Genomic DNA, 24,414 nt, shown 5'->3' on the forward strand with positions numbered 1-24,414 from the left:
ATTGGGTGTAGCACTTTCACAGCATCATCTTTTAGGATTTGAAATAGCTCAGCTGAAATTCTGTCACTTCCACTGGCTCTGTTTGTAGTTATGCTTCTTAAGGCCCACTTGACTTCACACACCAGGATATCTGGCTCTACATGAGTGATCACACCATTGTGGTTATCTGGTCATTAGGACCCTTTTTGCATAGTTGTCCTATATCTTCTCACCACTTAATCTCTTCTGATTCTGTTAGGTTCTTACTATTTCTGTCCATTATTGTGCCCATTGTTGCATGACATCATCCCTTGATATTTCTAATTTTCTAGAAGAGATCTCTAGTCTTTCCCCTTCTATTATTTTTCTCTACTTATTTGCATTGTTCGTTTATTAAGGCCTTCTTACCTCTCCTTGCTATTATCAGGAATTCTACTTTAAGTTGGGTATATCTTTGTCTTATTCTCTTGCCTTTTGCTTCTTTTCTTTCCTCAGCTATTTGTAAAGTCTTCTCAGGCAACTACTTTGCCTTCTTACATTTCTTTTTCTTTGGGATGATTTTGGTAACTGCTTCTGTACAGTGTTATGAACCTCTGTAAATAGTTCTTCAGGCACTCTGTCTCCCAGATCTAATCCCTTGAATCTATTAATCACCCTCAGGTCACACCTGAATGACCTAGGGTTTTTTCCCTACTTTGTTCAATATAATCCTGAATTTTGTGATAAGGAGTTCATGATCTGAGCCACAGTTAGATCCAGATCTTGCCTTTTCTGACTGTATAGAGCTTCTCCTTCTTGGCTGCAAAAGATATAATCAATCTGATTTTGGTATTGACCATCTGGTGATATCCATGTGTAGAGTCTTCTCTTGTGTTCTTGGAAAAGGGTGTTTGCTGTGACCAGTATGAGCTCTTGACAAAACTCTGTTAGCCTTTGCCTGTTATTCTGGGTATCTCTTGACTTCCTATTCTTTGCATTCCAGTCCCCTATGATGAAAAAGACATCTTTTTTTTGGTGTTAGCTCTAGAAAACATAATTGGTCTATATAGAACCACTTAATTTCAGCCTCTTCAGCATCAGTCGTTGGAGCACAGACTCGAATTACTGTGATTTTGAATATTTTACCTTGGAAGCAAACCGAGATCATTCTGTCATTCTTGAGACTGCATCAGGTACTGCGTTTCAGACTCTTTGTTGACTATGAGGGCTCCTCCTTTTCTTTGAGGGTTTCTTGCCCATAGTAATAGATACAATGGTCATCTGAATTAAATTCACCCAATTCCTGTCCATTTTAGTTCACTGATTCCTTAGAAGACAGTATTTAATCATTTCATCTCCTGACTGACCAAGTCCAATTTACCTTGATTCATGAACATAATATTTCATGTTCCTATGCAGTATTGTTCTTAACAACATCAGATTATACTTTCACCACAAGATACATCCACAGTTAGTTCAGTCGTTCAGCCATGTCCACCTCTTCGTGACCCCATGGACTGCAGCACGCCAGGCTTCCCTGTCCATCACCAACTTACGGAGCCTACTCAAACTCATGTCCATTGAGTCGTGGATGCCATCCAGCCGTCTCATCCTCTGTCATCCCCTTCTTCTCCCACCTTCAATCTTTCCCAGAATCAGGGTGTTTTCAAACGAGTCATCTCTTCACATCAAGTGACGAAAGGATTGGAGTTTCAGCTTCAACATCAGTCCTTCCAATGAATATTTAAGACTGATTTCCTTTAGGATGGATTGGCTGGATTTCCTTGCATCCAAGGGACTCTCAAGTCTTCTCCAACACCACAATTCAAAAGCATCACTTCTTTGGTGCTCAGCTTTCTTTACAGTCCAACTCTCACATCCATACATGACTACTGGAAAAACCATAGCTTTGACTAGACAGAACTTTGTCCGCAGAGTAATGTCTCTATTTTTTAATACACTGTCTACGTTGATCATAACTTTTCTTCCAAGGAGCAGGCGTCTTTTAATTTCATGGCTGCAGTCACCACCTGCAGTGATTTTGGAGCCCCCCAAAATAAAGTCTGTCACTGTTTCCATTGTTTCCCCGTCTATTTGCCATGAAGTGATGGGACCAGATCCCATGATCTTCGTTTTCTGAATGTTGAGCTTTAAGCCAACTTTTTCACTCTTCTCTTTCACTTTTATCAAGAAACTCTTTAGTTCTTCTCTGTCTGCCATAAGTGTGCTGTCACCTGCATATCTGAAGTTATTGATATTTCTCCCGGCAATCTTGAATTCAGCTTGTGCTTCATCCAGTCCAGCATTTCTCATGATATACTCTGCATATAAATTAAATAAGTAGGGTGACACATCCACAACTGAATGCCATTACTTAGACTGGTGTAAATGGCAACTGAATTCCAAGTTGAACATCTTTAGCTTAGCTTCTAGCTCTGCTGGTACTAACTGTACACAGGTTTACAAACCTGATAAACCTCTTAACACATCTTTGAATTTCAGTTTCATTTATGTAAAAGAGGTGCAATACTGTTTATCTGAGGGGTACTGTGAGAATTAAAATGATAATATATATTGAAGTGTTTTTCGATTATAAAACTCCAATATAGGATGGGATAAAAGGCACACATCCTCTTTAATTACCTCAGTTAAGTTAAACACATTATGATTAATTCACTGTCCACTGTAAAGGGACAGGATACACAGCCTAGATGAATTATGTTATTTTTCTGTCATTCTCCTGGAACGAATAATGCTACATCCATGCAACTATTCAAAATCTACTCGACAGATTTTTAGCTAAAAGTAGTTGTTAAGATTCTTTTTCTATTTAAAATTGTACTTTTATCACTTCAGAAATGTCATCCTAGGAACACATGATGATGGATGATTGAAGGTTTTACTCTGAAGAATGCAGAAAGCAAATGTATTCTTGATGGAAAAGCAAATTAGAAATATTGGATTCATTAAAAGGCACATAGCTTTTGTGATCTGTCTGTTAGCAACACCTGTCCTACTTAGATGTGATTTATCATAGCTATCACATCAATGAATTCAGCAGCAGGAAATATTAAAATGTACATTAAAATGGAAAAAAAAAACACTCTGATACAGAGGAAATAAAGCTACTAACATAGTCTTGAATAAAAAGAATGCAGAGAGTTTGGAGAACAATGAATACTAGAATACTAGTACACTAGAATACTTTTCAAGTCAAAAGTATTAATTTTAAGATGAATATGAAATAGAATATATTTCTTATCCCACTTTACTGAGGAAAAATCAACAAATCTCACATAAAGCATACTACATAGACACAAAGGTACACACACCAGAAAAACAAATGCTAAATGATTCTATCACTCTGTGATCTCTGCTGTTTCATAATGTATTAAAATAAAGATGAGAGTATGACATCTGGAGCACAAATCTAGAGCTGGTGACATTTGGTCACTGTCACTGTGGGGATCACCAAAATGGAATATTCCTCTAAGGAAGAGAGTAATCTCTTTAAATGTCTTCAGTTAATTAACCGATTTAAAAAATTTTTGTCATCAGTTCAGAAGACCTATAGAACTGGACGGAACCACAGGCTTATTTTAGTATCTTTTTGTCTTGGCAGTGTCACAATTTAAAGAGGAAAAAGAATATTTGATGTATACTACTCAATGATTATGATTACTCACAGTCATGTGGAAAATTAACTAGTACACCTAGAGTCTGTCTTCAACTTTATTGAGAGGAGGAAAAGCTGATGATAAAATTCAAAAATTATATTGTCAAGTTAAAGTTCATATTATAGTTTATAAACAAGTTTTGACACTGCCTGAATCAAAAGTGATTTGGAAAGTCCAAGGAAAGTGAATAAATACTGCCAATGTAACACAATTTGGGATCTTTATAAAATATCTTGCCATTTGAATAGTTTTGACTTTAAAAAGTAAAATGGTATGCCCACACTATGTGGGAAAAACAGGTTCAAAAGGTACAGAGGTAACAGAAGATACCGAGTCTCTACACAGTAAGATATTATAATACCATAGGAAACATTCAGTTCAGTTCAGTTCAGTCACTCAGTCGTGTCCAACTCTTTGCGACCCCACGAATAGCAGCACGCCAGGCCTCCCTGTCCATCACCAACCCCTGGAGCTTACCCAAACTTATGTCCATCAAGTCAGTGATGCCATTCAGCCAGTGATGCCATCCAGCCATCTCATCCTCTGTCGTCCCCTTCTCCTCCTGCCTCCAATCCCTCCCAGCATCAGGGTTTTTCCAGTGAGTCAACTCTTCACATAAGGTGGCTGAAGTATTGGAGTTTCAGCTTAAGCATCAGTCCTTCCAATGAACACTCAGGACTGATCTCCTTTAGGATGGACTGGTTGGATCTCCTTGCAGTCCAAGGGACTCTCTGGAGTCTTCTTCAACACCACAGTTCAAAAGCATCAATTCTTTGGCACTCAGCTTTCTTCACAGACCAACTCTCACATCCATACATGACCACTGGAAAAACCATAGCCTTGACTAGATGGACTTTGGAGGCAAAGTGATGTCTCTGCTTTTGAATATGCTATCTAGATTGGTCATAACTTTTCTTCCAAGGAGTAAGCATGTTTTAATTTCATGGCTGCATTCACCATCTGCAGTGATTTTGGAGCCCCAAAAATAAAGTTGGACACTGTTTCCACTGTTTTCCCATCTATTTCCCATGAGTGATGGGACCAGATGCCATGATCTTTGTTTTCTGAATATTGACCTTTAAGTCAACTTTTTCACTCTCCTCTTTCACTTTCATCAAGAGGCTTTTTAGTTCCTCTTCACTTTCTGCCATAGGGGTGGTGTCATCTGCATATCTGAGGTTATTGATATTTCTCCTGGCAATCTTGATCCCAGCTTGTGCTTGCTCCAGCCCAGCATTTCTCATGATGTACTCTGCATAGAAGTTAAATAAGTAGGGTGACAATATACAGCCTTGATGTATTCCTTTTCCTATTTGGAACCAGTCTGTTGTTCCATGTCCTGTTCTAACTGTTGCTTCCTGGCCTTCATAAAGATTTCTCAAGAGACAGGTTAGGTGGTCTCGTATTTCCATCTCCTTCAGAATTTTCCACAGTTTATTGTGATCCACACAGTCAAAGGCTTTGGCCTAGTCAGTAAAGCAGAAATAGATGTTTTTCTGAAACTCTTGCTTTTTCGATGACCCAGCAGGTGTTGGACATTTGATCTCTGGTTCCTCTGCCTTTTCTAAAACCAGATTGAAAATCTGGAAGTTCACGGTTCATGTATTGCTGAAGCCTGGCTTGGAGAATTTTGAGCGTTACTTTACTAGCATGTGAGATGAGTGCAAATGTGCAGTAGTTTAAGAATTCTTTTGCATTGCCTTTCTTTGGAATTGAAATGAAAACTGACATTTTCCAGTCCTGTGGCCACTGCTGAGATTTCCAAATTTGCTGGCATATTGAGTGCAGCACTTTCACAGTGTCATCTTTCAGGATTTGAAATAGCTCAACTGGAATTCCATCACCTACCTAGCTTTGTTTGTAGTGGTGTTTTCTAAGGCCTACTTCATTTCATATTCCAGGATGTCTGGCTCTAGGTGAGTGATCACACCATCATGATTATATGGGTCATGATTTTTTTTGTACGGTTCTGTGTATTCTTGTCATTTCTTCTTAATATCTTCTGCTTCTCTTAGGTCCATACCATTTCTGTCCTTTATAGAGCCCATCTTTGCATGAAATGTTCCCCTGGTATCTCTAATTACTTGAAGAGATCTCTAGTCTTTCCCATTCTGTTCTTTTCCTCTATTTCTTTGCACTGATTGGTGAAGAAGGCTTTCTTATCTCTCCTGGTTATTCTTTAGAACTCTGCATTCAGATGCTTATACCTTTCCTTTTCTCCTTTGCTTTTCACTTCTCTTCTTTTCACAGCATTTTTAAGGCCTCCTCAGACAGCCATTTTGCTTTTTTGCATTTCTTTTCCATGGGGATGGTCTTGATCCCTGTCTCCTGTACAATGTCAGGAACCTGCATCCATAGTTCATTAGGCAATCGGTATATCAGATCTAGTCCCTTAAATCTATTTCTCACTTCCACTGTATAATCATAGGGATTTGATTTAGGTCATACCTGAATGGTCCAGTGGTTTCCCCTACTTTCTTCAATTCAAGTCTGAATTTGATAGTAAGGATTTCTTGATCTGAGCCACAGTCTGCTCCTGGTCTTGTTTTAGCTGACTGTATAGAGCTTCTCCATCTTTGGCTGCAAAGAATATAATCAATCTGATTTCTGTGTTGACCATCTGGTGATGTCCATGTGTAGAGTCTTCTCTTGTGTTGTTGGAAGAGGGTGTTTGCTATGACCAGTGCGTTCTCTTAGCAAAACTCTATTAGTCTTTGCTCTGCTTCATTCTGTACTCCAAGGCCAAATCTACGTGTTACTGCAGGTGTTTCTTGACTTCCTACTTTTGCATTCCAGTCCCCAATAATGAAAAGGACATGTTTTTGAGGTGTTAGTTCTAAAACAACATTACAGACTTTTATTAGTTATGGGACGGCCTGATTACAGGGTTGGTCAATCTTTTTTTAAAAGACTACCATGCAGAACAAAAAAGTAAAAAGAAACAAAATTAAGCTACAGTTTGTAAATGGATAGTTTACTGGAAGACAGTCCTTCTTTGTTGGCATGATTATATTTATTTGAAAGTTTCTGAAGTTCTCTAAAGCCAGTGCTTCTAATACTTACTCTGATAAGGCCAGATAAATTAGTAAATCATGTAGTGATCTATCTACACTGCTTCACTAATTCTATTCAGCTGTTGCAATTACTGCTTTGAAGAAAATGTTGTGCTGAGCAAGTGGAGATTGATTCTCTCTACACCCTGTGTGATTCTTTAGAGTGGTAAGGAAGTCCAAAAAGGAGATAGAACCTTGAAACAACACTTTACAACCATATTTTTAAGTATAATGCCCAGAAAGGAGTTGTGTGTCCTGTGCTCAGTCACTCAGTCATGTCCAACTCTTTGCAACCCCATGGACTGTAGCCTCCAGGCTTCTCTGTCTATGGAATTTTCCAGGCAAGGAGATTGGAGTGATTGCTTTTTCTCCCTCCAGGGGATCTTCCTGACCCAGGGATCAAACTTGCATTTCTTGTGTCTTCTGAATGGGCAGGCATATTTTTTACCACTGCACAATATCTGAAAGAGAGTTGGTTCTCAGTAAATGTTTATTTTAATAAAAGTCTGAAAAACTGAAGTTTTCACTTAACATGTTATATCAGAAAAAATGAATTATAGGTGTGACAAAGTAAATATGGAGCATTGAAAATGATATATGCATATTTTACTACAAAGTGTTATTACTGTGCTTCCTTAGTGATGATGATAGAGACATAAAATTGCACTGAAGCTGTTTTATTTCCTCCAAACAGCTATTAAATATACATTATAAATTATCTAAGTCTGGTTTTAGTTGTAGAAATTTTCTAGAAAATTTTCTAGTATTAGTAATAATTACATCTAGACAAACCAAAGCTGTTGGCTATGAGATAAAAAATGAGAAGCTGTTTGAAGTCACATAGATGGAAAGATTGCTGAGCTATTTCAGACTGGAAGTGTCAGTCATTAGCATACTCCTACAAACTCAAGGGTCTGCATACATTCATATTTTGCAAAGCCTTGAATACTATTTAGATATTTAGTTATCAAATGACTTTCTCTAATTGGCTTAAGGAAGAGTGCCTTACGGGGGAATAATATAACATTTCAGGTCAAAATATTTTAGGTTGTCTTCTTTTTCACATAGGATAGACAACCTGGAGAATATGCACTGGCCTGTGAATTGGACTAAGAATAAGGACTAGATTTTTGTTCTTTGACTGTTTTCATTGTTGCAATTCTTTTCTTCAGGAACACATGGTCTGTTTTCTTCATATATTAAACTTAAAAGCAGATGACTTCTGAGAGATGTCTTCTGTAAAATTTTCATTTGTCAGCACACTTGTGAAAATTGTTTTTCCTTTCTGCTATAAGGCAGCACTTTAATGTGCACATATATAGCATTTTCATACCCTGGCACCTAATTCCCAATTTGCATGATAACTACATCATAATAGCATAAAGAGATATTAAGAAAAAAATAACTTGAACTGCTTATAACTCCAAAATTGAAGAGATGATATAAAAGCACTGTTGACTGGAAAACAGCTCTATTATCCCCTTCAGGCAGAGTTGTGATGAAGGCTTAATGGCTTATAAATACTAGAGCTTTCTTTATCCAATAAGATTAGGGTATATTTCTTTTCTTCTTACCAATATCCCCTGTGACTGGTTTCACAGCTTTTAGAAGGTGTCAGAAAATTTCCAGTCCTGAACTCAGGCTTAGAAGTCCTGTTAGCTGTGGAGCATACATCCTAGTAGGAGGAGGAAGTTCCGGAGAGGTCTGTTCCATTAACTTTTGACACTACTCTGTCAATTTCCTATTAGTATATTGTGCATACTTTCAGAGCACATTTTGTGTGCATGAATTTCTTTCCTCACACCTAGAAGCTGAGTCATGGAATTGTCTTGCTCATGGGAATTCTCTTTTAGGTTGAATTTTCAACCAGTGCCTCTGGTCCTCCTTGTACTTTTTCTCATGAGAGAATATTGCCTCATGTATCAGGAGGAATGAAGGAAGCTGTTTTTTCTTCTAGAGGTCATTTAGACTTGCAATTGAGGTCTTTGTTGATAAGAACAGAAACAGAGTTAATCTCACATTATCCTCTGCACCTAATACAGTTAAATGCTCCGGTAGTATGGAGCCCTCAAAGACATTCCTTGACATCCTAATAGTGACAAAAGAAGACAGGAAGTCTTGGAGGTCAGATAAACGTCACATGTAATTTCTCTAAGACTTCTGGATTCCCCATCTAACTGAGCTGGAGTGTTTGTAAACACAGATCTCTGTACCCTCTTCATGAATTGCTAAATCAGAATCCCTGTTACTGAGGCTTTGATATGGGGCATCCTAGATAATTTGATAAGCACACTAAAGTTTGAGGAGAACTTCTTTTAGACTCCTGTTAGATTCTAGTAGTTGTCAGTGTCTTGTGGAAAAGTTATGGAAATCTAAGCATCTGCATAGAACATCAGAGCAGCTGGATAGGTTTTAATTCCTATTTCTTTTCCATCAGCTGATCCAGGTATGTTAGGTTAGCCTGCTAGAAAGCAATCTTAATTTCTGTCAATCACAAGATTTGTGTAGTATTTATCATAAAGCCCAATAAATGATTTCATGAGTTGATGCTTGTCAGCATAATTTTGTTGTTTTATTTCATGTCAGTCCTTGCCTGTGTTCACAAATGCTCAGGCTTAATAGTTTATTTTTCTTTGTCTAATAGCATGGTTACTTCCATAGAAGAACAATATTAAACAGTTGCAAGTTCAAAATTAAATTATTCTATATCCTTTTCATCTTTAATTTATGAGTGAAGAAGATCTTGACAATGAAAAAATCAAAATTTCTAGTTATATATGAAATAAAACATTTTATGTATTTGTACCCCAAAATACTTGTTCCTTGGGATTTCCAGTCAGTTTCTTGTGATTATTTATGCTTCAGAGAGACAATGATATTCTTTCACTATCTTTTCAAAGTAAGCTGTTAATCATCAGGTAATATGTGTTATACTAAGATATATACCTAGCTGTTTTTTTAAAGTTTAATTATTTTAATTCGAATACAATTGCTTCGCAATATTGTGTTAGTTTCTGCTCTACAACAAAGTGAATCAGCTATATGTATATATATATCCCCTCTCTCTTGAACCTGCCTCCCACATGCCCCATCCCACCCCTCTAGGCCATCACAGAGCATGGAACTGAGCTCCGTGTGGTATACAGAAGATTCCCACCAGCTATCTATTTTACACATGGTAGTACATACATGTCAATTCTACTCTCTCAATTCATCCTACCATCCTTTCTCCCACCCTGTATGCACATATCTTTTCTCTACATTTGTATCTCCTAATTTGTCTTCATCATGTAGCTAGACAGTGACTTTTGTACTATGTTCCCTTTGTCATCTTTTATGGTGTGTATTTCATTTTTTCATTATAGGTAGCATTGAACATTGTTTAACAAATAGTGATTATTTAAATGCTCCAATATGCTCTAGGCCACATGTAGTACATTTTATATAAATTGTTATATATTTATAATATATAGCTTTTATGTAGATGAATAAATTCTCTATACTTACATACTATTTTTTTAAAGTCTGCCCTGTCAACTTTCCTTTTTGTTCATAATTGTGTATTCTGTGAATTTTCAATTTAGAAGCTTTATTTTCAGAGGCCAGTGTTGGATGATCTTGCATGATGCTAAGTAACAGTCATTTTCTTAACTGTGCCTATCTTTTGAATGCATACAATCAAACCACAGTAATATTAATATACTCTCTCAACACATATGACAATTACAGCAAACCATTTATTTATAAATTTTTTTTCTTTGTGATTGTGGGGAATTATTTCATCTCTTATCAGTAATTTCTTATACACTAAGTGATGGCATGCATCTATGAATTCATTCATTCAAAAAATATGCTGAGAAGTTACTTTTTCTAAACATCATGCTGGGTAGTGAAGACTGAAAGAAAAAGAAAGTTTTTTTTTTTTTTCTTCCATATAGGTGTCTTTGTTTCTTTATATTTATTTCCTCCTATGCACGTTCATGCTTTACATTGTGTATGGATGTAGATCTAGAACTTATAAAATTTTAGAAAGTCTTAACCTCAAAACACATTAAAGTTTGTACCCTTTGAATTATGAATTTAACTTCTATGAATCTTTCCTAAAGAAACAGATTTTTATGACTCCAATCAAGAAAAGCAAAATTAATATGTTTGAAATGGACAGAATTTAATATAGTGTAATATTAATAATTACAAAAGTGTTAGTAAGGATAAAGTGCAGAAAAGAAGACAGAGGGAGGTGAAAAGCAAAAGAAAGAAGGGATGAGATCTAGAAATAGGCAGTTAAGCAAGTCCCTGGATATTAGTCTGTACCTGCTGCTGTGCTGTTGGAGGTACTGTCACAGTTGGGTCTGTATTTACTAAAGAGATGCTTCTTTGTCCAAGGCCATGGCCACCAAAAAATTATTACTCTTCTTATCACTAGGACAATTTTCAGCAATAGCCAGCAACTGCCACTCTGTAGGAAATATAATTCTGAAGTTTCTTTTTTCCTTTACCTTAAGATTTCCCACCAGCCTTTTCTATTGGCAGAATATAACAGGAAATCTTCAGCTAAAGGCTTCCCTACTGGCTCAGTGGTAAAGAACACGCCTGTCAATGCAAAAGACCTGAAAGGCACAGGTTCCATCCCTGGGTTGGGAAGATTCCCTGGAGGAAGTCATGGCACCCACTCCAGGATTCTTGCCTGGAGATCCACAGACAGAGGAGCTTGGCAGGTTACAGTCCATAGGGTCACAAAGATTTGGACAAGACTGAAGCAACTTAACATGCATGCATGCATGCGTCATCAGCTAAAGGATCCTGGTAACTGTAGACCCGTGGACTTAGCAGTACAGGGCAACATGTGTAGAGCTGAGAGACAACAGTTAAACAAACAAACAAAAAAGGCACTTAAATATGGAAATTATATAATAAGAATTACTTATTAGGCCAATTAATTGAAATAAAAATGTGTTTTTTAACATGAGGAAAACAGTTAAAGTGTATGATTGTCCCACAGCTAAATATTATTTAAATACAAAAAGTCATATATTAAACTGTATTGACAAAGGCAAATATAATTACAAGATCTAATTAACAGAGAAGAAAAAAAGTTCTGAAATGTATGTGCAAAATCTAGTTATCTATCTTCATAATCTGGAATGTACAATTCAAAGTTAATAATTATTGTTAGCTTCGCATAGAAGGAGATGAATAAACTGTGTTTTATTCTTTACATTTTCCTTAGTTTACCAAATTTTTCTGTAATGAATATGTATTATATTCAGAGTTCCAAAAATCATTTCACAACTTGCATATAGCTGATCCCCTCTTAGACATTATGCTAAGTATTGCATAATGAACTTATCTGCATTTCCTTCTGTAGAACCCAAATGAGTTATTCTAATTTTTACATTAATTATGCTTGTCTTTTCTCCCTATTGAAAACTAATGTCACTTTAGAATGAACACATATGAAAGTATTGTCTATAGCAGCACAAGAATATAAAATAATTGTGGGAAATTTACCTTACATTGAGAAAAGAGTAATTACTTATTATTAATTTTTTCTAACGAGAAAGAGGACAGGAAGGTTAAATGTTAGGTTTGAGACAATCTGACTTTCTGATTAAAATTAAAAAAGTGATCAAACTATTGATAATAATTGAAAAGTGGAAATAAGAATTGGCCAACCATCTGTGGAATCAGAAACTTGATAGTAAAAATGTTTAATTAGGAATATAGGAACATGGATAAATATTACTGTGCTCAACATGTATCATAATCCCATTCCTAACAGTAAAACTATTTAGTTGTTAAACAGAGGATAAAAAAAAATATATACACTCTTTGAAATAGCCTAATAACATGATGAGAAGTTCAGGAATAAAACTCTTTTGGGTCAGAGAAATCAGATCAAGTTCTCTGTTGTTACTGTTCAGTCACTAAATCATGTCTGAACTCTTTTGCAACCCCATGGACTGCAGCACAGCAGGCTTCCCTGCCCTCTGTCTGCCAGAGTTTGCTCATGTTCGTGTCCACTGAGTTGGTGATGCTATCTAATCATTTCATACTCTGCCGCTCCCTTTTCCTATTGCCCTCAATCTTTCCCAGCATCAGAATCTTTGCCAATGAGTTAGCTCTTTGCATCAGATGTCCAAAGTATTGGAACTTCAGCTTCAGCATCAGTCCTTCCAATGAATATTCAGGGTTGATTTTCTTTAGGATTGACTGGTTTGATCTTGCAGCTCAAGAGACTCCCAAGAGTCTTTGCCAGCATCCCAATTCAAAAGTATGAATTACACAATGGAGTATTACTCAGCCGTTAAAAAGAATTCATTTGAATCAGTTCTGATGAGATGGATGAAACTGGAGCCGATTATACAGAGTGAAGTAAGCCAGAAAGAAAAACACCAATACAGTATACTAACACATATATATGGAATTTAGAAAGATGGCAATGACGACCCTGTATGCAAGACAGGAAAAAAGACACAGCTGTGTATAACGGACTTTTGGACTCAGAGGGAGAGGGAGAGGGTGGGATGATTTTGGAGAATGGCATTCTATCATGTATACTATCATGTAAGAATTGAATCTCCAGTCCATGTCTGATGCAGGATACAGCTTGCTTGGGGTTGGTGCATGGGGATGACCCACTGAGATGTTATGGGGAGGGAGGGGAGGGGGGTTCATGTTTGGGAACACATGTAAGAATTAAAGATTTTAAAATTTTTAAAAAATAAATAAATAAATAAATAAATAAAAATTAAAAAATTAAGAAAAAAAAAGTATGAATTATTTGATGCTCAGCCTTCTTTATGGTCCAACTCTCACATCTGCACATGACTATATCTTTGACTATACACACCTTAGTTGGCAAATTAATGTCTTTGCTTTTTAACATGCTGTCCAGGTTGGTCATTGTTTTCCTTCCAACGAGCAAGTATCTTTTAATTTCAAGGCTTCAGTCACCATCAGCAGTGATTTTGGAGCCCAAGAAAATAAAATTTATCCCTGTTTCTGCTTTTTTCCCCTTCTATTTGCCATGAAGTGATGGGACTGATGCCACGATCTTAGTTTTTTGAACGTTGAGTTTTAAGTCAGCTTTTTCACTTTCCTCTTTCATACTCATCAAGAGGAACTAAGATTCCTCTTCACTTTCTGCCATTTCTTCATGGATCACAGCTTTGCTGTGGCAAAGGGGCTTAAGTAACTCAGTGAAGCTATGAGCCATGCCTTGCAGGGCAACCCAAGACAGACAGTTCATAGAGAAGGGTTCTGACCAACACGATCCACTGGAGAAGGGAATGGCAAATCACTCCAGTATTCTTGCTGCCGGGATCCCATGAACAGTATGAAAAGGTAAAAAGCTCTCTGTTAAGAGGTAGCAACTACATGAAAGGGTGGATTTAGACAGTTTAAATTATTGTAGTAATTAAACATAGCTTATTAAATTAGATACAGTTTAGCATATAATAACAATGCCTGATTAGTATGTACCTGTTATGCCATGTGCTGTTGTAAGCACTTTAGTTATCACTTCATCCTTATAAGGTATAATTTTATTGCTTCCATTACACTAGCAAGGACACTGAGGTGAAGAGTGAAGAAAAAACTTGACCCAGGTCACATAGCTAGTAAGCAGTGGATCCAGGACTAAAATTTAGAGACAAAGAATGTGGAGGTTTGCAGTCACTGCCCCACTGTCCTGCAGCTAGATTAGTAGGTGTGCAGGAGATGGAGACACATTGCCTAATGCAGAGCATACAGCATAAGTTATTTCTTAACTGATACACATTTTACTAACTGTACCATTTTGTCACTTGTTATCAATTTAGAAAGATAAATGATATTCTGACTGGAAAACCAATAAATTTCAATCAACTAAGCTTTCCTTAGTGATAAACTAAGGTTTTCTCATGACTAAAACACTCTTGCTTTCTGTGTCATGTTGCCCATTTCTTACAGACACCATTGAAGAGGAAACACATTTGCTTATATTCTACTGTGTCAAAATTCTGTGATTTTCTATTCAAATATACTTTGTCTGTGACCTCTACTTATCTCTTGGGGAAGACAAAGAATGTAAGTGTATTTTAACTACAGGAACACATGGTATTATGGCTCTAAGTGTCAGAAGTATGCACACACATACACCTTAAAATCAAACTTTCTGTTATTTCCTTAACTATGTAAGTCAATGTACTAACATAGTGTTCATTTAATTTATGTTTATATGGTGCTTTAAATTTCCTTTTTCTGGAAAACAGAGATAGTTATTAAAATTCTGAGATTTATTTTAACCAAGAAGAATTTCTACCCATATTTTAAAAACATTTGATAAGAGTTTGCCTTTTCATAGAGGTAAATTTGATATTCCCTTGGAGCAAGTATTCTGAGAATTAATCTCACTCTTTGTGAAGATACAACTAATGGTGGATATAGTGCTATGTGCTAAGCTGTTGGTCTCCACAACTTTGCTTATTTATTTGGCATGGTAAAAATGTTCCCATTTTGCACAGTGCTAATTTTTCAACCTGATTTTCCTGAAAGTGTGGCACCACAACTAATGTCATCATTATTAAATGTTTATTGAGTCTTCTCTTTGTGCCAGGTTTTGAGAATTCAAGCAGGTATAAATCAGATTCTCCTTCTGTAAAGAACCAAAGCACACAAAAAACTGTCAAAAATATATTTTGTTTGAAATGTGCAAGTTAGATTCCATTGCCAAAAACTTTAAGGAATATTCCAAATCCTTTGGCTTAAATATTGTTGAAGTGAAAGAAGTAGATCAAAATTTAAGAGATCTTTAGTTCTTATGTGCTAAGGTTTTTCCTAGGTGATTAATATGTAGTAATTTTCCTGTTTAATCTTTGCAAAATTCACAGAATGTGGTTTTCTGCTTTGAAAATGAGGGTAAAGGAGGGTCTTACACAGATGAAGTGACTGGACAAAGTCACACCTCAACTGAATGGCACAAGTGAGATTTGATCAAAGATGATTTAACTCCAAAGTGTATTTTCTTGTTACTACATGGTTTAAAAAATTAGACACGCTGATGAAAATGAAATTCCTTTGATTGTGTAGAGAAAAGAGTTTCTTGAGAACTAATGAACATGAAAATCTGAACTGCAACAAAAGTCAGTTAACTAACTGAAAGCTCTTGTTAGCTTGGGAGAAGCATAGATCCAGAAAACCGAGTGTTTAAATGAGAGACATTATTTCTGATAGAAAAGTTGATCAAAATTTTCTACTTTATGGGTAAATACACTGAAATATATATAATTAATGATGAATTATCACGTTAGTTAACACATGATAGCTAATACTTTAGAATGCAAGATAAGTTGAATATGCATTTGTGGATAGAGTAGACTATTTACAGGGGAACAGACCAATGCTCAAAGAGTTAACACATTTGTTTCTGAAGGAACTGGGGGAGCCAAATACAGACAACTCCTATCCAGGAGTTAGAACCTACATGCTTTTTTTTAAATTTTGATATCAAAGCTAAAAATATGTTTAGGTTTTGCTGACAAAATATATACTTAGGCTTCAACCTTACCACAATTGCTGGTACCTGTTCCTGACTTTTTAAAATAGCCATTATTTTGTAGTAACTTCATTTGTTATTGGAGTATGATTGCTTCTTTCCTTGAGCATTTCATCTAGCTCTGACCATCTGATGTGTTTGTGTCTACTGTACAACAAAGTGAATCAGCTTTGTGTATACACATATTCCCTTCCTCTTGAGCCTCCCCCCCCACCACCACCCCTCTCTCGCCCCTCTAGGTCATCAGAGAGCACCGAGTTGAGCACCCTGTGCTATACAACAGGTTTCCATTAGCTAGCTATTTTACTCATGGTGGTCTATATGTGTCAATACTAATCTCCCAATTCATCTCACCCTCCTCTTCTGCCCTCCATGTCCACGTGTCTGTTCTCTATGTCTGCATCTCTATTCCTGCCCTTAAAATAGATTCATTTGTACCATTTTCCTAGATTTCACATATATGTGTTAATATGCAATATTTGGTTTCCTATTTCTCACTTACTTCACTTTGTGTGACAAATTCTAGGTCCATCCACATCTCTACAAATTACTTAATTTCATTCCTTTTATGACTGGGTAATGTTGCTCAGATATATGGAACCACATGTTTATCCATTCACCTGTTGATGTACATTTAAGTTGATTCCTATCCTGGCTATTGTAGAGAGTGCTGCAATGAACATTGGGGTACACATGCCCTTTTGCATTTTGGTTTTCTCAGGGTATATGACCAGTAGTGGGATTGCTGGGTCATATGGTACTAGCTTCATACTCCCTGAATCCTGCTGCTTCTTTCCTTGGACACTTAATCGAGCTCTGACCATCTCTGATTCCCTTACCACAGAACCAGTGAAACTCTGTACATTCTTGACCATAGTGTCACAGAATTTTGGCCATGATTATTGCCCATTAAAAGTTGCGCCACTCACCTATCCATGATACACTGCAAATGGGTTTTTCCCCCTTAAGAGTTGCTCAATTCAGTGTGGACCCTGATCTTGACTTCCTTTCTCCTGTCCTGGGCCCATTTAACATATTTGTGATGTTACTATTCACAATTAGAGTGAATTCATTTTACTTTATTATCAAAAATCTTACCACAAAGATACTTATGTGGCATTTGTAATGCATGAGTATATTTTAAAATTACAACTCATTTGTAGGTCACCTGTATATTTCTTGTTTTAAAACGAATTGATAAATATATGTAGTCTTCCAAACTGGATCACACACACACACACACACACACACACACACACACACACATATATATATATACACGCACATACACACATTTGGATATGGATATATATAAATGATATTTCTAACATAAGTGATTATACACTTGAATTGAAATTTTAGAAACCAATACAGAAAATTAAATTTGTAAAATAACCATTGTAATATCAAATACTATTGCTTCAAATTTATCATAGTGATGTTTGAAAGAAAAGATATTAAATAAGATATGTACATAAGTTTGACAGAGAGATTTGGGGGAATTTGAATATTTTCAAGGACTGCATAGACAGGAGGCACAGATAGGCTCTTTTTTTATTTTCCTAGAATTTTATTTGAAATTTATGGTGTGTTTTTCTGCGTTTGTGAGACCTGATCACTACCTTAAGAATATTTGTTGAATTTTGAGACATCTAGTATAATAAGAGAAGGAAATGGCAACCCACTCCAGTGTTCTTGCCTGGAGAATCCCAGGGAAGGAGGAGCCTATTGGGCTGCCGTCTATGGGGTCACACAGAGTCAGACACGACTGAAGCGACTTAGCAGTAGCAGCAGTATTATAAATAGAATGAGGGAGGAGGAAAACAGTATCAAGGATAAAAAATGTTCCTGAGAAAATTAAATAATAATTAGAACACTTTCAAGTAAATTTTTAAGCAAGTTTGAAATCTATTGTTTGAAGTAGAATAAACTACATGCAGGTTAGCACAGGTGAAAGAAAAGGTGGAACCCACATTACCCAAAATACAATTGGAAAAAAGGAAATCAGGTCAGAGACATCTTTGAATTACCCGCTGTTAAGTTAATTAAGAAAGGATCTCATTAGTTTGAGGTGACTCTAATGCCGTGGTGGCATATGTAAACAAACCAATACCTAAGCCTGTAAAGTCTTCATGGTTAGGAAGCCAAAATGCTGAGAAAACAAATCACAATCAATCAACTAAACTTTAATCTGTAATCAACCAGTAATTTCCTTTCTTTGCTTCCTCACTTCCCCTATACCTCTTGGGGAGGTGGGCAGGGTGGGCAGCACTTTGAACCACTTTCAGTTTGAAGCTACCCAATTAGAATAGAGCTTTGCTCAAATAAACTCTTAAATGTTTTAAAATGCCTCAGTTTACCTCTTTACACCATCAGTTGCTATAACTATTGGCCAAAGATTTTACCAAGTTTGTGAGAAATAAGAGACAGATTTGTTTCTAATGAATAGGAAGGGTTAGAGATAATTAGGGCTTATAAGTTGGAAATTCATGTCAAGGAAGAATCTATAAGAAAATTCTGTGAGAACCATTAACAAGAGGGGATCCATCTATGTGGCGTACATGACTCCAACTTACAGTCAAATCCTCTTTACAATTGCAGTGTTTCAGTATGTGATTAAAGATATGGTAGTTTGTTGTTTTATTATCGGTAAGATATTACTGATAAGTTATTTGCCTTGGTTTTACCCTCATGATTAGGGAATCTGTGACTGTCCTCACTATAAAGGCATGCGTGCATGTGTGGTAAGTCCCTTCAGTCGTGTCTGACTCTGTGCGTCCAAGGACGGTAGCCCACCAGGCTCCTCTGTCCATGGGCTTCTTCAGGCAAGAATACTGGAGTGGGTTGTCATTTCCTCCTTCAGGGGATCTTCCCAGGGATCCATCCCACGTCTCTTATGTCTCCTGCTTTGGCAGATGAGTTCTTTACCACCAATGCCAACTGGGAAGTACTATTAAGGCATTTGAAGGCAAATGAGCAGATTTTCAGTAAGTAAAATCTGGAGAGGAAAGGCTGACAGGATACCTATATGTTTTCATATGTATGTACACAGATGAGCTCAGTGGAAAAAAACTGAATTATGCAAACCAAAAAGTTTACGTAAAGGGAGATGAAAATGAATTTTAAAGTGTTAATGAGGTATTATTTATTTAAAATTAAATGTAAACAATAATCTCAAACTTATTAAAGTACTTCCATCAATATTAATAGCAATAAAAAGTTGCTGCTAAGAAAATAGTAATGCTTTTATAAATGAAAAATACATACTGAAATATCTTTTGTAAGGAAATTAATTCTGCATTTCAAATAGTACAGGATATCTAGAGATATGTTATAAAAAACAAGATAATTGAGATGATGGTATGACTAAGATGAGGCTTCCCTGGTAGCCCAGAGTGTAAAGAATCCACCTACAATGTAGGAGACCCTGGTTCAATCAATGGGTGGGGAAGATTTCCTGGAGAATGGATAGGCTACTGACTCCTGTATTCTTGCCTGGAGAATTCCATGGAGAGGAGCCTGGTGAGCTATAGTCCATGGGGTCACAAAAAGTTGGACACGGCTATGTGACTTTCACTATTCATGACTAAAATCTTGGCCTCTGGTCCCATCATTCATTGCAAATAGGGAAATGGTAGTGACAGATTTTATTTTCTTAGGCTCCAAAATTACTGCTGATGGTGACTGCAGCCATGAAGTTAAAAATGCTTGCTCCTTCAAAGGAAAATTATGACAAAGCTAGACAGTATATTAAAAAGCAGAGACATTACTTTGCCACCAAAGTAATATAGGTCCATATAATCAAAGGTCCATAAAATCAAAGCTATGGTTTTTCCAGAAGTCATGTATGGATATGAGAGTTGGACCATAAAGAAGACTGAGGGCCAAAGAATGGATCCTTTGAATTGTGGTCCTGGAGAAGATTTTTGAGAGTCCTTTGAACTTCAAGGAGATCAAACCAGTCAATCCTAAAGGAAATTAACACTGAATATTCATAGGAAGGACTGATGCTGAAGCTGAAGCTACAGTACTTTGGCCACCTGATGGGAAGAGCCGACTCACTGGAAAATATCCTGATGCTGGGAAAGATTGAGGGCAGGAAGAGGTGGGGGAAACAGCAGATGAGATAGTTTCATACTATCACTGATTCAATGGACATGAATTTGAACAATTCCAGGAGACAGTGGATGGAGGACAGGGATGCCTGGTGTGCTGAAGTCCATGGAGTCAAGAAGAGTCAGACATGACTTAGCAACTGAACAACACCAACAATGACTATGTCACTAACTTTTAATTCTTTTATATAATTCCTAGTCTTCTATTAATATTCTGTTTTTTCCCCCGGACATAACTTTGAATTTGTATTTTCCAATTTTAATTATGTATGTTTATGAACGTTACCAAATCCTTTTAAAAACAGCTTCCCACATGGTTCAGTGGTGAAGAATCCACCTGCCAATGCAGGAGATGTGGGTTCAATTCCTGGGTTGGGAAGATCCCCTTGAGTAGGAAATGGCAACCCACTCCAGTATTCTTGCCTGGAGAATTCCACGGATAGCAGAAACTGGTGGGCTACAGCCTGTGGGGTCACAAAGAGTTGGACACGACTGAACACACATGTGTAAACATCCATACACATTTATTAATTTTTTATGCAACTAATTATCAAAAAGAAAGAATGACATATATTTGATGCCCCAATATGAAATGATTTTTAAGACACAGTGTTAACTGAGAAAAGATTTAAAAATCAACCAATAAGTATTTACAATATAATCCCATTTAAAAGGGAAATTTGCACATGACCAATATTGAGTTCTCTGTGTGTTGCTCACATATTCTGAGCCTACAGAAAGCAAGGGAGGGGGATAAAAAACAAAGTTCTTAAACCACAGCCTATAGATGGAAGGGAGAGTAGACCAGATTACAAGCTGTGAATGAGGTAAATAAAAGTCCATTCACTATCTACAGAGCACATAGATGATCTTGACAGATCATTCTACTTGGAACACGAGGAAAATGAAAAGCATGGCAAATATGTGAACACACCACCATGGAAACTGGAGGAGGGGAAGAAACCTAAAATACAAACAAAATAGATAAAGTATCTATCTGGAAAAAAGTTTAAGAAAAAAGAAAATTTCCAAAGAGAGCACTTTATTAGAGAAGAATTGAATAAGTATATTAACTCAAGATAAATGAGCTCATGCATAAAATAGTAGATACAGACTGAAATTAATGAAAATTTCAAGTACAACAGAAAAACACTGAGCATCAAAACAGTGACATTAAGGCCATATATGATAAGCCTACAGCAAACATTATTCTCAATGGTGAAAAAATGAAGGCATTCCCCATAAGATCAGGAACAAGACAAGAGTGTCCACTTTCACCACTATCATTCAACATAGTTTTGTAAGTCTTAGCTGCAGCAATCAGAGAAGAAAGAAATAAAAGGAATCCAGATCAGAAAAGAAGAAGTAAAGCTCTCACTGTTTGCAGATGGCATGATATTGTACATAGAAAACTAGATACTATCAGAAAATTACTAGAGATAATCAGTGAATTTAGCAAAGCTGCAGGATACTAAATCAATACACAGAAATCACTTGCATTTCTATATACTAGCAATAAAAAATCAGAGAGAGAAACTAAGGAACCAGTTCCATTCACCATTGCAACAAAAGAATAAAATATCTCAGAATAAACTTACCTAAGGAGACAAAAGAACTGTACACAGAAAATTACAAGACACTAATGAAAGAAATCAAAGATGACATAAACAGGTGGAAAGCTATTCCATGTTCCTGGGTAAGAAGAATCAATATTGCGAAAATGACTATACTACCTAACACAATCTACAGATTCAATGTGATCCCTATCAAATTACCAATGGCATTTTCCACAGAACTAGAACAAAAAGTTTCACAATTCATACGGAAACACAAAAGACTCTGAATAGACACAGTAGTCTTGAGAAAGAAGAACAGAGCTGGAATAATCAACCTTCCTGACTTCACATCATACTACAAAGCTACAGTCATCAAAACAGTATGATACTGGCACAAAAACAGAAATATAGACTAATGGAGCAAGATAGAAAGCCCAGAATTAAACTCATGCACCTATCAGTTCTGTTCAGTTCAGTCACTCAGTCGTGTGCAACTCTTTGCGACCCCATGGACTACAGCACACCAGGGCTCCCTGTCCATCACCAGCTCCTGGAGTTTACTTAAACTCATGCCCATTGAGTCAGTGTTGCCATCCAACCACCTCATCCTCTATCGTCCCGTTCTCCCATCTTCAATCTTTTCCAGCATCCGGGTGTTTTCAAATGAGTCAGTTCTTCACATCAGGTGGCCAAAGTATTGGAGTTCCAGCTTCAGCATCAGTCCTTCCAATGAATATTCAGGACTGATTTCCTTTAGGATATACTGGTTGGATCTTCTTGCAGTCCAAGAGACTCCCAAGAGTCTTCTCCAATGCCACAGTTCAAAAACATCAATTCTTTGGTGCTCAGTTTTCTTTATAGTTCAACTATCACATTCATACATGACTACTGGAAAACCATAGCTTTGACTACATGGACCTTTGTCCACAAAATAATGTCTTTTTTTTAAATATGCTGTCATAACTATGACAGCATAACTGTCATAACAGCTGTCATAACTATGACAGGTTGGTCATAATTTCTTTTCCAAGGAGCAAGCACCTTTTATTTTCATGGCAGCAGTCACCATCTGCAGTGATTTTGGAGCCCCCCAATATAAACTTTGTTACTGTTTCTGGATCTATTTGCCATGGGACCAGATTCTATGATCTTAGTATTCTTAATATTGAGTTTTAAGCCATGTTTTTCACTCTTCTCTTTCACTTTCATCAAGAGGCTTTATAGTTATTCTTCACTTTCTGCCATAAGGGTGGTGTCATCTGCATATCTGAGGTTAATGGTATTTTTCCTGGCAATCTTGATTCTAGCTTGTGCTTCATCCATCCCAGCATTTCTTATGATATACTCTGCATAAAAGTTAAATAAGCAGGATGATAATATACAGCCTTGACCTAGTCCTTTTCCTACTTGGAACCATGCACTTATGGGTACCTTATTTTGACAAAGGAGACAAGAATATACAATGGAGCAAAGACAGCCTCTTCAATAAATGGTGCTGGGAAAACTGGACAGCTACATGTAAAAGAATGAAATTAGAACACTTATTAACACCATACATAAAGATAAACTCAAAATAGATTAAAGGCTTAAGTGTAAGACCAGAAACTATAAAATTCTTAGAGGAAAATAAGCAGAACACTCAATGACATAAATCAAAGCAAAATCCTCTATGACCCACCTTCCAGAGTAATGGAAATTTAAAAAGTAAACAAGTGGGACCTGATTAAACTGAAAAGCTTTTGCACAATGAAGGAAACTATAAGCAAGGTGAAAAGGCAACCTTCAGAATGGGAGAAAATAACAGCAAATGAAACAACTGACAAAGGATTAATTTCCCAAATGTATAAGCAGCTCATACAACTCAGTGCCAGAAAAACAAACAACCCAATCAAAAGTGGGGAAAATACCTAAACAGACATTTCTCCAAAGAAGACATACAGATGGCTCACAAATGCATGAAAAGATGCACAACATCGCTCATTATTAGAGAAATGCAAATCAAAACTACAATGAGATATCACCTCACATCAGTCACAATGGCCATCAACAAAAGTCTAAAAACAATAAATGCTGGAGAGGGTGTGGAGAAAAGGGAACGCTCTTACACGGTTGGTGGGAATGTAAATTGATACAGCAACTATGGAAGACAGAATGAAGATTCCTTAAAAAACTAGTAGCAAAACCACCATATGGCCCAGCAATCCCACTTCTAGGCATATACCCTAAGGAAACCAAAATTGAAAAAGATACATATATCGCATTTTTCATTGCAGCACTTTTTATATTAGCTAAAATATGGAAGTAACCTAGATGTCCAACAACAGATGAATGGATAAATAAGTTGTGGTAAATATACACAATGGAATATTATTCAATCATAAAAAGGAACACTTTTAAGTCAGTTATATTGAGGTGGATAAACCTAGAACCTATTAAACAGAGAGAAGTAAGTAAGTCATAAATTGAAAGATAAATATCATATACTAATGCATATATATAGAATCTAAACAAAATAAT

Source organism: Capricornis sumatraensis, chromosome 1 (assembly GCF_032405125.1).
Source record: "Capricornis sumatraensis isolate serow.1 chromosome 1, serow.2, whole genome shotgun sequence".
Lineage (NCBI taxonomy): Eukaryota > Metazoa > Chordata > Mammalia > Artiodactyla > Bovidae > Capricornis > Capricornis sumatraensis.